The sequence below is a fragment of the Coregonus lavaretus genome, assembly GCF_964263955.1.
Source record: "Coregonus lavaretus genome assembly, chromosome: 1".
In the NCBI taxonomy this organism is placed as follows: domain Eukaryota; kingdom Metazoa; phylum Chordata; class Actinopteri; order Salmoniformes; family Salmonidae; genus Coregonus; species Coregonus lavaretus.
The window spans coordinates 30473907-30488122 of NC_139988.1; the positions used below are offsets into that span (position 1 = coordinate 30473907).

The 14216-nt window shown below is 44.3% G+C and overlaps 1 protein-coding gene across 1 annotated transcript in view; it reads right to left on the bottom strand.

The window, feature by feature from the left end:
* The window catches only part of LOC311134776 (leucine-rich melanocyte differentiation-associated protein-like), a gene marked incomplete at its 3' end in the record, with an annotated part of 292408 nt that overhangs the window by 774 nt on the left and 277418 nt on the right, over positions 1-14216 (bottom strand). The gene's annotated exons all lie outside the window — the stretch shown is intronic.

Consider the following 14216-nt stretch of genomic DNA (forward strand, 5'->3'; position numbering starts at 1 on the left):
AGAGAGAGAAAGAGAGAGAGAGAGAGAGAGAGAGAGAGAGAGAGAGAGAGAGAGAGAGAGAGAGAGAGAGAGAGAGAGAGAGAAAGAGAGAGAGAGAGAAAGAGCGAGAGAGAAAGAGAACGAGAGAGAGAGAGAGAGAAAGAGAGAGAAAGAGAAAAAGAGAGAGAGAGAGAAAGAGAGAGAGAGAGAGAGAGAGAGAGAGGGAGATAGAGAAAAAGAAAGAGAGAGAGAGAGAGAGAGAGAGAGAGCGAGAGAGAGAGAGAGAATGAAAGAAAGAAGGTAGAGAGAGCGAGAGAGAGAAAGAGAGAGAGAAAGAGCGAGAGAGAAAGAGAAAGAGAGAGAGAGAAAGGAAGAGAGAGAGAGAGAGACAGAGAGAGAGAGAGAGAGAGAGAAAGAGAGAAAGAGAGAGAGAGAGAGAGAGAGAGAGAGAGAGAGAGAGAGAGAGAGAGAGAGAGATAGAGAGAGAGAGAGAGAGAGAGAGAGAGAGAGAGAGAGAGAGAAAGAGAGAAAGAAGGTCGAGGGGGAATAAGGCAAACAGTTTGATGAGCTGATACTGGTGTCATGGATATACTATCTGTGTCCCATGACTGGCTGACACAGAAAGGCACACATGCATGCACGTGCACGCCCACATGCACACACACACACACAGAGAGAGAGAGAGAGATCCCTGAGAACCTTGCACACCCATTAAAGTGACAGATTAGATCAGTGACGTGGAAAGCTAATGTTTCCATCATGGATCCTCTGGCAGACGAACACTCAGGCCTTTGTTCTACACAGAATGTCACGCACACCCTGCACCTTGTTGCTCTTCTTAAAGGGAAGTACAGTATCTCTACTCTTCTTAAAGGGAAGTACAGTATCTCTATTATTTTTAAAAGTGGACTACAGTACCAATATCTTTAAAGGGGAGTACAATATCTCCTTCTTTAAAGGGGAGTAAAGTATATTGTATCACTCAAGTAATACACAACCAACAACTGCATACACAGAAATCACTATGACACATAACCGATAACAAACCTTGAAATGAAGTTACAACTGCACATAGGAAGGAGAGGTTTAGGAAGTCAGTTAAGGGATTGAAGAATCACTACAGCCAAAGCTAGTGAGACCTACTGCTTAACAAAGACCTCTACGAAAATCAACAAATGAATCAACACACAGAGAGAGAGAGAGAGAGAGAGAGAGAGAGAGAGAGAGAGAGAGAGAGAGAAAGAGAGAGAGACAGAGAGAGAGAGAGAATAAGAGAGAGACAGAGACAGAGAGAGAGAGAGACAGAGCGAGAGAATGACAGAGAGACAGAGACAGAGACAGAGACAGAGACAGAGACAGAGACAGAGACAGAGAGAGAGGGAGAGGGAGAGAGAATGAGAGAGAGACAGAGGCAGACAGAGAGAGAGACAGAGAGAGAGGGAGAGGGAGGGAGAGAGCTGGAGTGGGTTTAATGATTGCTCCCTGCATACAATCAACTCCTCTCTTTTCAAGGGCCATCAATATGTCAAGGAAAGACATATCCGAAGGATGTAGCTCTTAACATCAAGGTTATCTATTCTCCACCAGGCACATCTCTCGTCTTCTTGTATCCCCTCAATTTTTCTCTCTACCTCTCCTCTTCTCCTCTCCCGCCCTCCTCTCTTTCTCTTCCCTCCCCTTTCTCTCTCACGCTATCCCTCCGGCCAACCAACCAACCAACGTTTTCATCAGTGCCACAATCCATCAGCAGTAATAATGCTGTGGAGAAAAAATCAATTAACAATGCAATTAAACTTTCCATATTATCTCAAAGGGCTGAAATAATATGGGAGGGAGAAGACAAAGGGTCTGGAGGCAGGCATCCATAAGGCTGTGTGAGAGAGTGAGTTATGGGGCTTGGGCACGGCCTCTTATGAGCCTGGCCTATTATAGTGGACACTATCCATCTCCCGCTGTCTGTTTATCAGGCCAGCACAACATCATGTGATTGAGTCACTACTATGGCAGACTATATGTGGATATACAGTGCACTCGGAAAGTATTCAGACCCCTTCACTTTTTCCACATTTTGTTACGTTACAGCCTTATTCTAAAATGGATGAAATTGTTGTTTTTCCTCATCAACTTACACACAATACCCCATAACGGCAAAGCGAAAACAGGTTTTTAGAAATGTTTGCACATTTATTACAAATAAAAAACTGAAATATGACATTTACATAAGCATTCAGACCCTTTACTCAGTACTTTGTTGAAGCACCTTTGGCAGCGATTACAGCCTCAAGTCTTCTTGGGTATGACGCTACAAGCTTGGCACACGTGTATTTGGGGAGTTTCTCCCATTCTTCTCTGCAGATCCTCTCAAACTCTGTCAGGTTGGATGGGGAGCGTCGCTGCACAGCTATTTCCAGGTCTCTCCAGAGATGTTCGATTGTGTTCAAGTCCGGGCTCTGGCTGGGCCACTCAAGAACATTCAGAGAAGCCACTCCTGCGTTGTCTTGGCTGTGTGCTTAGGGTCATTGTGCTGTTGGAAGGTGAACCTTCGCCCCAGTCTGAGGTCCTGAGCGCTCTGGTCCTGAGCGCAGTTTTACATCAAGGATCTCTCTATACTTTGTTCTGTTCATCTTACCCTCGATCCTGACTAGTCTCCCATTCCCTGCCGCTGAACAAAATCCCAACAGCATGATGCTGCCACCACCATGCTTCACCGTAGGGATGGTATTGGCCATGTGATGAGCGGTGCCTGGTTTCCTCCAGACGTGACACTTGGCATTCAGGCCAAAGAGTTCAATCTTGGTTTCATCAGAACAGAGAATCTTGTTTCTCATGGTCTGAGAGTCCTTTAGGTGCCTTTTGGCAAACCCCAAGCGGGCCATGTGCCTTTTACTGAGGAGTGGCTTCTGTCTGGCCACTCTACCATAAAGGCCTGATTGGTGGAGTGCTGCAGATATGGTTGTCCTTCTGGAAGGTTCTCCCATCTCCACAGAGGAACTCTGGAGCTCTGTCAGAGTGACCATTGGGTTCTTGGTCACCTCCCTGACCAAGGCCCTTCTCCCCCGATTGCTCAGTTTGGCCGGGCGGCCAGCTCTTGGTGGTTCCAAACTTCTTCCATTTAAGAATGATGGAGGCCACTGTGTTCTTGGGGACCTTCAATGCTGCAGAAATGTTTTGGTACCTTTCCCCAGATCTGTGCCTCGACACAATGCTGTCTCGGAGCTCTACAGACAATTCCTTCGACCTCATGTCTTGGTTTTTGCTCTGACATGCACTGTCAACTGTGACCTTTATATAGACAGGTGTGTGCCTTTCCAATTAATGTCCAATCAATTGAATTTACCACAGGTGGACTCGAATCAAGTTGCAGAAACATCTCAAGGATGATCAATGGAAACAGGATGCACCTGAGCTCAATTTCGAGTCTTATAGCAAAGGGTTTGAATACTTATGTAAATAAGGTATTTTTTATTATAATTTTTTTAATACATTTGCAAAAATGTCTAAAAACCTGTTTTTTCGATTTGTCATTATGGGGTATTGTGTGTAGATTGATGAGGGAAAATGTTAATTTAATCCATTTTAGAATAAGGCTGTAAGTAACAAAATGTGGGAAAAATCAAGGGGTCTGAATACTTTCAGAATAAACATATAAATGCAACATGCAACAATTTCAAAGATTTTACTGAGTTACAGTTCATAGAAGTAAATCAGTCAATTGAAATAAATAAATTAGGCCCTAATCTATGGATTTCACATGACTGGGCATAGTCCCACCCACTTGGGAGCCAGGCCCACCCACTGGGGAGCCAGGCCCAGCCAATCAGAATATTTTTTTCCCCACAAAAGGGCCTTATTACAGACAGAAATACTCCTCAGCATCCCCCCCCGTTTGGAAGTACAAATTCTCTAAAACGACGTTAGAGGCAGTTTATGGTAGAGAAATGAACAATTCTCTGGCAACAGCTCTGGTGGACATTCCTGCAGTCAGTATGCCAATTACACGCTCCCTTATCTGTGGCATTATGTTGTGTGACAAAACTGAACATTTTAGAGTGGCCTTTTATTGGTCGCAGGAAAAGGTGCACCTGTGTAATGATCATTCTATTTAATCATCTTCTTGATATACCACACCTTTCAGGTGGATGGATTATCTTGGCAAAGGAGAAATGCTCACTAACAGGGATGTAAAACAAATGTGTACACAATATTTGAGAGAAATAAGGTTTTTGTGCATATGGAACATTTCTGGGATCTTTTATTTCAGCTCATGAACCATGGGACCAACACTTTACATGTTGCGTTTACATTTTGTTCAGTATAGTTTATGTGGATATTCCCCCCCCCCGTGTCTCACAAACACACATTATGGGCTGTATGAATCAAGCATCTCAGAGTAGGAGTGTTGATTTAAGATTAGCTTTGCCTTTCAGGTCACAATGAATACGATTATATGGACAAGGATAACCTGATCCTAGACCAGTACTTTTACTCTGAGCCACTTGATACATACAGCCCCAAATGGACAGCTAGCCACATGGTGCTGACTGGTTAGCACATAAATAAATTATAATGATGAGGAAATGTAATGTAAATATGATCGGTGTGTGTTAGTGGTACAGTAGATATATTATGAGAACAGTTGCTAGGTATGCACGCATTAACAACCATTTTAAAAGGAAGAACATTAAAAAGTAGCCGCTATGAAAAGGGACAAAAATAAAAGGGGTAGAAAGGAAGAGAAGTGTAAAAGCTATATTTACTAGGTGATTACTAGGTGTCCTTTACTACCTGTAAAGCAATACTCTGCGTGTGTCTGGACCTCTGCCGATGGAGTTATTTCTAAAGTCAAAAGCTTAGCTAATAAGTATCACTAACTCTCTACAGAGAATAAATATCCACAAAACAGCTGGAGAGAAGGGAGAGAGAGAGAGAGCGCGAGAGGCTGGAACTTATTAAACATGGACCCTGGATTATGTCAGTTATTAAATCAAACGAGAGAAGGACCTGTGTGTGTGTGTGTGTGTGTATTGGGCCGCAGATCAACAGGCCAGATCCCATGTGCTAGTCTAGTGTGTTGTCAGGTTTGAGCCCTAAGCAAACCACAAACTACTGACGGCTCCTGACAAACATACGTGTTGGAATCTCAGACATAGCCGGGGTAAGACTACAGATTGACTTATGATCAAACCCATCTGTTGATGTTGTTGCTAGAGACAAGGAGATGAGAGACTGAGTTTGAATAGACCATTCTGAATAGGGAGTATTATACTGTATGGTCAGAGTCACCAGGTGAAATGGAATAAACCTTAAAACCATTCTCATAAACATCTACTTTACCTACCAATATACAAGACAGAGATCATCATGATGAAAGAGTAATAAAGCATATAACTAACTTATTTAATTCTGGGTTCAACCCTGCCTATTAGCCCAGTGCATTTTAACAAAGGTGGCATCCATCTCTCAGCAGGCCTCAGAGGGAAATCCCAGAGTATAACTTACACACTTAAATGTGTCCTTTTCCAATAAATAAATATTTAGTCCATTAAACATAAATACCTGTCATTATGATACATACCCTGGAATCAGGCCTTCCCCATTAATTTCCCTCCTCCTCCTTCGCCCTGTTTACTGCAGCGGCTGCATGTTCTCAACTTTGGTGTATTGATTAAACTTTTAAATGGCTGCCATATAACCCAGGGAGGTACATCAGGAAGATTAATTTGCGTCAATGTTCATCTGTAATTCATTAGCCATTTATACTCCCCACATCCACACGGCCTATCTGGGAAATGCACCCCATTTTTCACCCAGGCAGAGGCAGAGGCTGGGAAGCAGGGAGTGAGAGAGGGAGGGAGGGGGAAAGGGGGAATACACTGCATACAAATCAGACAGAGAGGAAATTCTCCAGTCCTACAAGGCCTACAGTACACCACAAGGCATACTACTATTAGTAATAAAATATGTATTATTCTGATTATGTATTAGCATAGTTAAACATAATTTGTGACATAATACCCTGACTCTAATAACACATATTTTGTGTCATACTGTCAATTAGCCTAGATCTTGTTTTTGTCACAAGCCAAATGCTATCCTTGAACTACACCCAGATTATCTATGAATTGCTAAATTGATTCAGATTTGCATCCCCTCTTTAGCTAACAAGACTTCCCATTGACAGGGCTGTTCATCACACTGGAACGAGACGATACGCACAACTCAGTACTCCCCCCATTGACACTGAGTAGCGTTGTAATGTCAACCTTTCCAAACATTGCTCCAACGTTAGTCTGACATATACTGTAAGGCTACTCTCTGTCTGTGGTTAGCATATAATAGCATATAATAATGTAATGTGGTCCTCTGTAGCTCAGCTGGTAGAGCACGGCGCTTGTAACGCCAGGGTAGTGGGTTCGATCCCCGGGACCACCCATACACAAAAATGTATGCACGCATGACTGTAAGTCGCTTTGGATAAAAGCGTCTGCTAAATGGCATATTATTATATTATAATATTACATTTAGCAGACGCTTTTATCCAAAGCGACTTACAGTCATGTGTGCATACATTTTTACGTATGGGTGGTCCCGGGGATCGAACCCACTACCCTGGCGTTATAAGCGCCGTGCTCTACCAGCTGAGCTCAAAGGACTATTCAAACATCATCGTCAGGCATAAGAGGATATAATATAATTCCATCATTTCTCATTCCAATTCTTTTGAAACTGTCGTCACACACAGAAGTAATTCACTGTCCGTTTGTTTTGACTTTATTGTCAGATTTGGACTTTTATTCATACTGCAAATTATCTTTATTGGGGGAAAAGGGTCCAAGACGGAGACAAAGGAGGGACGGAGATGGATTTAAGAGCTGTGTGCACAACTCAGATAAAAATGTGCATAGGAGGCCAAAACAAGATGGAAAAAAGTGGAGGGAAAGAAAGAGAGAAAGAACAGCGGTCAGTGGAAAGGAGAGGTGTTGAGGGATTTGCTGTTGCCGTGGCTGGATGGGTTGTCAGGAGACGGTTGCCAGGTCATGACTCAAAAGGCCAGATCAATAGCAGGTTGATGTTACCACATGATTCTCCTTACTGGGCCAAAACACAACACACATCTATTTACTCATAGACTTAATGGACTCACAGACGCACTTGAGTACTTAAACTCACAGACACAGTGGTGTGGTAGGAAACACAAGTCCCTGACCAAATGAAAATAATAAAGTTGTTTTCATTATGAATGTAGAGGCTTAGTTATCATTATGAGTTACGATTATGTTTTTCATGATCATGTGGTCTAGCTCTAGTTATGATACAATACAGTGCACTTAAAACAAATGTGGTACCGTATATTGTTTTTACAGTATATCTATCCATTAAGGTTAGCTATAGTAACCTTGGGGAGTTATGACCGCAGCATTGTCACCTCACTGAATGACAAGAATCAAACATTGTAAACTCAGAGTGACATTCTTCATTGATGTCTGAATTAGGACTACGCCACTGATAAAGGCCTATCACTCTTTATACTCCCCCAACTTATAAGGACGAGGAGGAAATTGAATTCCGGCGGACATACATTTTCACTGGAGAAAAGATTTCAGTCGGGACAACGGGGGGGCCTAATGACAAAAATAAAACGGTGAAATTAATTCCAATGACATTTATTGTAAATAGAGCAGAGAGAGAGGGAGAGTACACAACGTACAGTAGCTCTGGAGGCTGTAGATAAGAGAGGAGTCATTTGAGGCGCAGGGGAGACTCATGCAGTTTACAAAGACATAATCCCCTTGGAACTAAAGTACTCCATCCTCTGGATCTACAGCATACAGTAGGTTATAGCAGGGGACTTACAACATCACTATAGGCTTACAACAAGTATTTTACATGTGGACACTGAAAATATTCATATCGTAACAGTGCGATTATGAGAAGTGAGTGTTACAGTGAGTTATTGAAAAGGTAAGCCTATAGTATTAAGTATTAAGATGTACTATAGATATTGAAAATACTACTGTCATAATAGCACGATTATCGCTATCAAAAGTACCTATTACCAGGGGCGTCATGCACCCCAACATTCTGAGGGGGCACAAAGTACGTGAGGATGGCTGGGGGGTGGTCCGGAGGGGGGCTATTACCCCGGTCCGTAAGTTGAAGAATTTTGCATTTTTCAACCAGCTATGTATAAAATATGTATTTTTTGTGCATATTTAAGCATACCTCTTGAGCTGTCTGTATTGTCCTGACTGTTGATTCTTAAAAAATATATATATATGCTTCTCTGCTAAAATCTGGGTAAAATATTGAAAGGTTATAGTTATTGCTTGATTTTCTAAAGTCTCCCAACCTTGCCAGCAGGCATGCCAGCTAAGATACAGGTAACTGCCAAAATAATGGACACACTTGAGTAAATGAGGGATACAAAGTATATTGAAAGCAGGTGCTTCCACACATGTTCCATCATGCTTAGGGTTATGTACAGAAATGCTGGGCAGGCCATTATATTGGCTACCATGGCTATGCCCCCATAGGATGACAATTCCCCCATCCACAGGGCACGAGTGGTCACTGAATGGTTTGATGAGCATGAAAACGATGTAAGCCATATGCCATGGCGGTCTCAGTCACCAGATCTCAACTATGGGAGATTCTGGAGCGGCGCCTGAGACAGCGTTTTCCACCACCATCAACAAAACACAAAATTATGGAATTTCTCATGGAAGAATGGTGTCGCATCCCTCCAATAGCGTTCCAGACACTTGTAGAATCTATGCCAAGGTGCATTGAAGCTGTTTTGGCTCGTGGTGGCCCAATGCCCTATTTCCTTTATTTGGGCAGTTAGATGTAGTTAGACAAGCTAGCTACTCTAACTTGAATGATAGCCTGAAATGGCTTCATGGTAGCTAGTTATGAGGTTGGGAGATTGGGAACCTATCTGGGCTAGATAAAGCCAACTTTTTTTTAAACAGGACAAATCTGAGGGGGCATGTTCCCCTGTGCCCCCTATGTGCATGACACCTCTGGATATTACCGTAATAGTTATTGAAAAGGTTTGTTTATCTCTATCTTTGAAAGCACATGAAAACAGTAAGGAGAGTCCTATTCAAAGGCACTATTGTTCTCATGGTAACATGACTACTTATCACCAGACGCAACACGGTTAGGGTGGTGGTGTGTTTGACACTGATTGATAATATTCTTCATTATACCCCACATTTCTAATTAAAATTTAAAAAAGGACCAGATAAAGTGGATCAAACCTCTGTAACCAACACAATTTGAAAACTGCAATTAGCAATTTGGCTGCTTTTGCTAATCGACCCGTTAATAAGAACGGTCGGTCGGTCGGCGAGTTACTCACTTCCAGTTTAATCACTAGAACAGGATTCAATAACAAAAGAGCCGTATATTAATTACCAGAGAGTGATGACTTTACTCCTCATCGCTTTGACATTGGAGGAGGGCATGATTGGATGAATTAATGTATCTGAACACATTAAATAACAATTATCAGGCAAAACAGCATGAAAGAGAGTGGGTAATGAAGCTCATTGTCAGGTCAATTATTACCACATAAACTCTTCTAAGAGGAGAGGGTAGTATGCGCTAGAAGGCCATGCTGGAAATAAGAAAATGGGCAATATCGTCAAAAGTAATGGGCAAGTGTATGGGCTATTTGTTCTTAATTTCGTGTTAAAGTTAGGGGTAAGGTTATGTGATATTTAAGGTGAGTTGTAGTGGTTAGTTAATAGCATTTGTGATTAGAACGCACTGTTTCTGTCCTTTCTAGCATGGCCCGATAGTGACAACTAAGAGGCTTCCAGCAGGAAGTAAAAACTATATTACTGAAGTAAACAAAAGTACTGTAAGACCTATAACCAACAAATGTGACCTTTTTTATACTGAAACAAGGACAGCTACTATATGTCATGTTCATTCTAAACTGAATGATGAGGACAACTGTATGATGGACTTCACGCATCAATGATGGCACCGGAGAAGATGGCTGCAGTTTTACAGCCCTCTAACCAATTGTACTATTATCAAATCAAATCAAATCAAATTTTATTTGCCACATGCGCCGAATACAACAGGTGTAGACATTACCGTGAAATGCTTACTTACAGCCCAACAATACATTTATTTCTTAATAAAAAAGTACAATAAAACAACAACAAAAAAGTGTTGAGGAAAAAAAGAGCAGAAGTAAAATAAAATAACAGTAGGGAGGCTACTGTCATAGACAGTCATAGACTGTTCTCTCTGCTACCGCACGGCAAGCGGTACCGGAGCTCCAAGTCTAGGTCCAAAAGGCTTCTCAACAGCTTCTACCCCCAAGCCATAAGACTCCTGAACAGCTAATCATGGCTACCCGGACTATTTGCACCCCCACCCCATCTTTTTACGCTGCTGCTACTCTGTTAATTATTTATGCATAGTCACTTTAACTCTACCCACATGTACATATTACCTCAACTAGCCGGTGCCCCCACACATTGACTCTGCACCAGTACCCCCCTGTATATAGCCTCCCAACTGTTATTTTATTTTACTTTTTTCCTCAACACTTTTTTGTTGTTGTTTTATTTTACTTTTTTATTAAGAAATAACTGCATTGTTGGTTAAGGGCTGTAAGTAAGCATTTCACGGTAATGTCTACACCTGTTGTATTCGGCGCATGTGGTAAATCAAAATTGATTTGATTTGATTTGATTTAAATGGCACCATAGTACCTGTCATCCAGCATTTCCATCAAATCAAAGATGGCCGCCAAACATGGCCAGAAGAGCAAACGCCACAGGAGCTGTTCACAAAAAGGGTGACCAATTGACCCTTTGCTAAGCCCCGCCCCTCTTGGTTACTGTTGCAACCTCGGACAACATTTTCCCAGGAAGCCCAATCCCCTCACAATGATCTTAAACTGTGTTTTTACTACACAATGAAATTTAACACAGACTACCCCTTGCTAATCAGGAAACTCTTGGGTATGTTGTCATGGACTGTCATTACAATCGCTTCACAGGAACCTGGTAATATTATGCTTGTAGTGTGGCTAGCCACTCCGCAGTTAAAGCTACTAACCACTTTTGGAGCTAACTGCCCTCAAATCGTATCCTGATGTCGACAGAAGATAGGAGTTGTATTCATAACATGGCTAACTTAGCTAGATAACACATTTTGATAAAACAAGTTATATTAAGTGGCTAGCTGGCTAGCTAGCGTTAGCAGATTTGGTGGTCATTGAAACTGAGAGCTAGCTAACCAGCTGAGCTACCAAACAATGAAACAAAAGTAAAGAGAAATACTCCATTAACAGTCTCTGCATTACAGGAATCAAAGTAGCAAGTACTCCTGGTGCACTGTTCAAATATTTAGCCATTTAAACAATACATTTTTTAAAAGACAATTCTCAGTTTTTCCCTATTTAAATGTAAGCTTGTCCGAGGTGTCGGACTCGATGACAGTTGCTATCCATTGGAGCGCTGCGATTGGTTGTGTCACGATCGTCTAATGAGGGAGACCAAAGCGCAGCGCGTTGAGCGAACATGACTTTATTAAATTAAAGTACTCACTACAAAAAAACAACAAACAATGACGAATCGTGAAGTCCTCAGTTACAATGACTGACAAGGAACAAAAACCCACAACACTAAGGTGAACACTGACAGTTTAAATATGGCTCCCAATCAGAGATAACGAGCCGACAGCTGACACTCGTTACCACTGATTGGGAGTCACACGACCAAACAAGGAAACACAACCAAATACAACACAACCAATACCAAACACAACCAAATGAACACACCCTGGCTCAAAATACACAGTCCCGGAGCCAGAGCGTGACAGTACCCCCCCCTAAAGGCGCGGACTCCGACCGCGCCTACACCCCAAATAGGGAAGGGCTGGGTGGGTATTGCTCCTCGGAGGCGGCTCCGGCTCCGGGCTTGACCACCACCCTACTACAATCCCCCCGTAGTGCCCCCAGTCCGATCTGACCCAGTTAGCTGGATCAGGACTGCCGACGCGCACCCCTGGCTTGGCGCGTGAGGCAGGAATGGACCGGACCTGGCAGACGATACGCACCCTTTGCATGGTGCGTAGAGCCGGAACAGGCCTCACCAGGCTGAAGACTCGCATCCCTGGCTTGGTGCGAGTAGCAGGAATGGGCTGAATCCGGCTGACGACTCGCACCCTTGGCTTGGTGCGAGTAGCAGGAATGGGCTGAATCCGGCTGACGACTCGCACCCTTGGCTTGGTGCGAGTAGCAGGAATGGGCTGAATCCGGCTGACGACTCGCACCCTTGACTTGGTGCGAGTGGCAGGAACAGGCCGGACAGGGCTGACGAAACGCACCATAGACTTGGTGCGGAGAGCAGGCACGGGCCGGACAGGGCTGGCGACGCGCACCACTGACCTGGTGCGGGGAGCTTGGATGGGCCGGACTGGGCTGGCGACGCGCACCACAGACCTGGTGCGGAGAGCAGGAACGGGCCGGACAGGGCTGACGAAACGCACCATAGACTTGGTGCGGAGAGCAGGCACGGGTCTGACAGGGCTGGCGACGCGCACCACAGACTTGGCGCGGAGAGCAGGAACGGGCCGGACAGGGCTGACGACGCACACCACTGGCTTGGTGCGGGGAGCTTGGATGGGCCGGACTGTACTGGGGACACACACCACTGGCCCTACACCGGGATCTGGAACGGGCCGGACCGGACTGGCAACACACGCCAGTACCTCTCGCCGTGCCTCTACTTCCTCCATCCCCTCTTCGACCAGTGGCCCCCGTAACCCGACGGCCTCCTCCGGCAACCCACTGGACCGCTCTATCGCGGCCTCCTGCTGGTCCGACGTCGTGAGCCCCCCCCTAAAAATTTTCTGGGGTTCTCTCCTCTTCGTGGACCAGGCCTCCATCGTTCTCGCCAGACTATCACCCCACTGCTCCAAAGTCCAACCTCTCTCCTCTTCTCTTGGCTTGGCCCAGTCGAGACTCCTACTCAACTGCTCCCAAGTCCATCCTCTCTCTTCTTCATGCTGCTTGATCTGGTTAAGGTGGGTTTTTCTGTCACGATCGTCTAATGAGGGAGACCAAAGCGCAGCGCGTTGAGCGAACATGACTTTATTAAATTAAAGTACTCACTACAAAAAAACAACAAACAATGACGAATCGTGAAGTCCTCAGTTACAATGACTGACAAGGAACAAAAACCCACAACACTAAGGTGAACACTGACAGTTTAAATATGGCTCCCAATCAGAGATAACGAGCCGACAGCTGACACTCGTTACCACTGATTGGGAGTCACACGACCAAACAAGGAAACACAACCAAATACAACACAACCAATACCAAACACAACCAAATGAACACACCCTGGCTCAAAATACACAGTCCCGGAGCCAGAGCGTGACAGGTTGCCCAGAATTCTGGTGTGGGGCTTAGCGAAGGGTCAATTGTCACAGAGGGAAAATATGCAACTGTGCAAATTTGATAATGACTACTAAAATTCATTAAATGTTGTGTTAAAAATATAAAATAGTTACCATTACTGCTTTTATACTGAGACCTTTAAAAAAAAACTACCACTTGGGTAATTTGACAACTTAAAAAGACTAAACTAGTTCGAAATCAATTAACATCATACGTGATCAGTGAACCACCTTTCAAAGCCCTGCCTTCTCTCTGACCTCCCTCTCAGACCCCTGTCAGTCAGCCAGTTCAGTTCCTCCTACAACCTCATCTCTCTCTCTCTGCTGGCCAGACATGAATTACCAATTGACCGCTGTTGCCCTGAACCCTCTCTTAAACAAACCGCCTGGCCACCTCCACAGTGACACATATCAATAGTAATCTGATGTGTGGCAGGCGCTGGAAACAACAGTCCCCTTCAGATCCATCGAGCCCTGGACCCCCGACTGGCAGCACCTGCCTCACCGATGGGGACGTAAGGGGCCATGCGTCAGTCAGCTCCTTCTCTTCATACTCTCTCCTGGCCCTCCAGACATCCACCACAACACTTATTACTCCACTTCCTGGTGCTGCTAAGTGACTGGCCTGTCTGTGCCACTGTTACCACGGCTACCACCCTGGGACCCTATCCTTATTGTCCTAATTTCAGCTGTGATCCTGATGCCTGGTAGGCAACTCTCTACCTGGGGCTCGGCAAACACTGATCCAACATGACATGGTGACAGAAAACAGGGGAGAGGGGGATAAAGGAGGATGGAGGGGA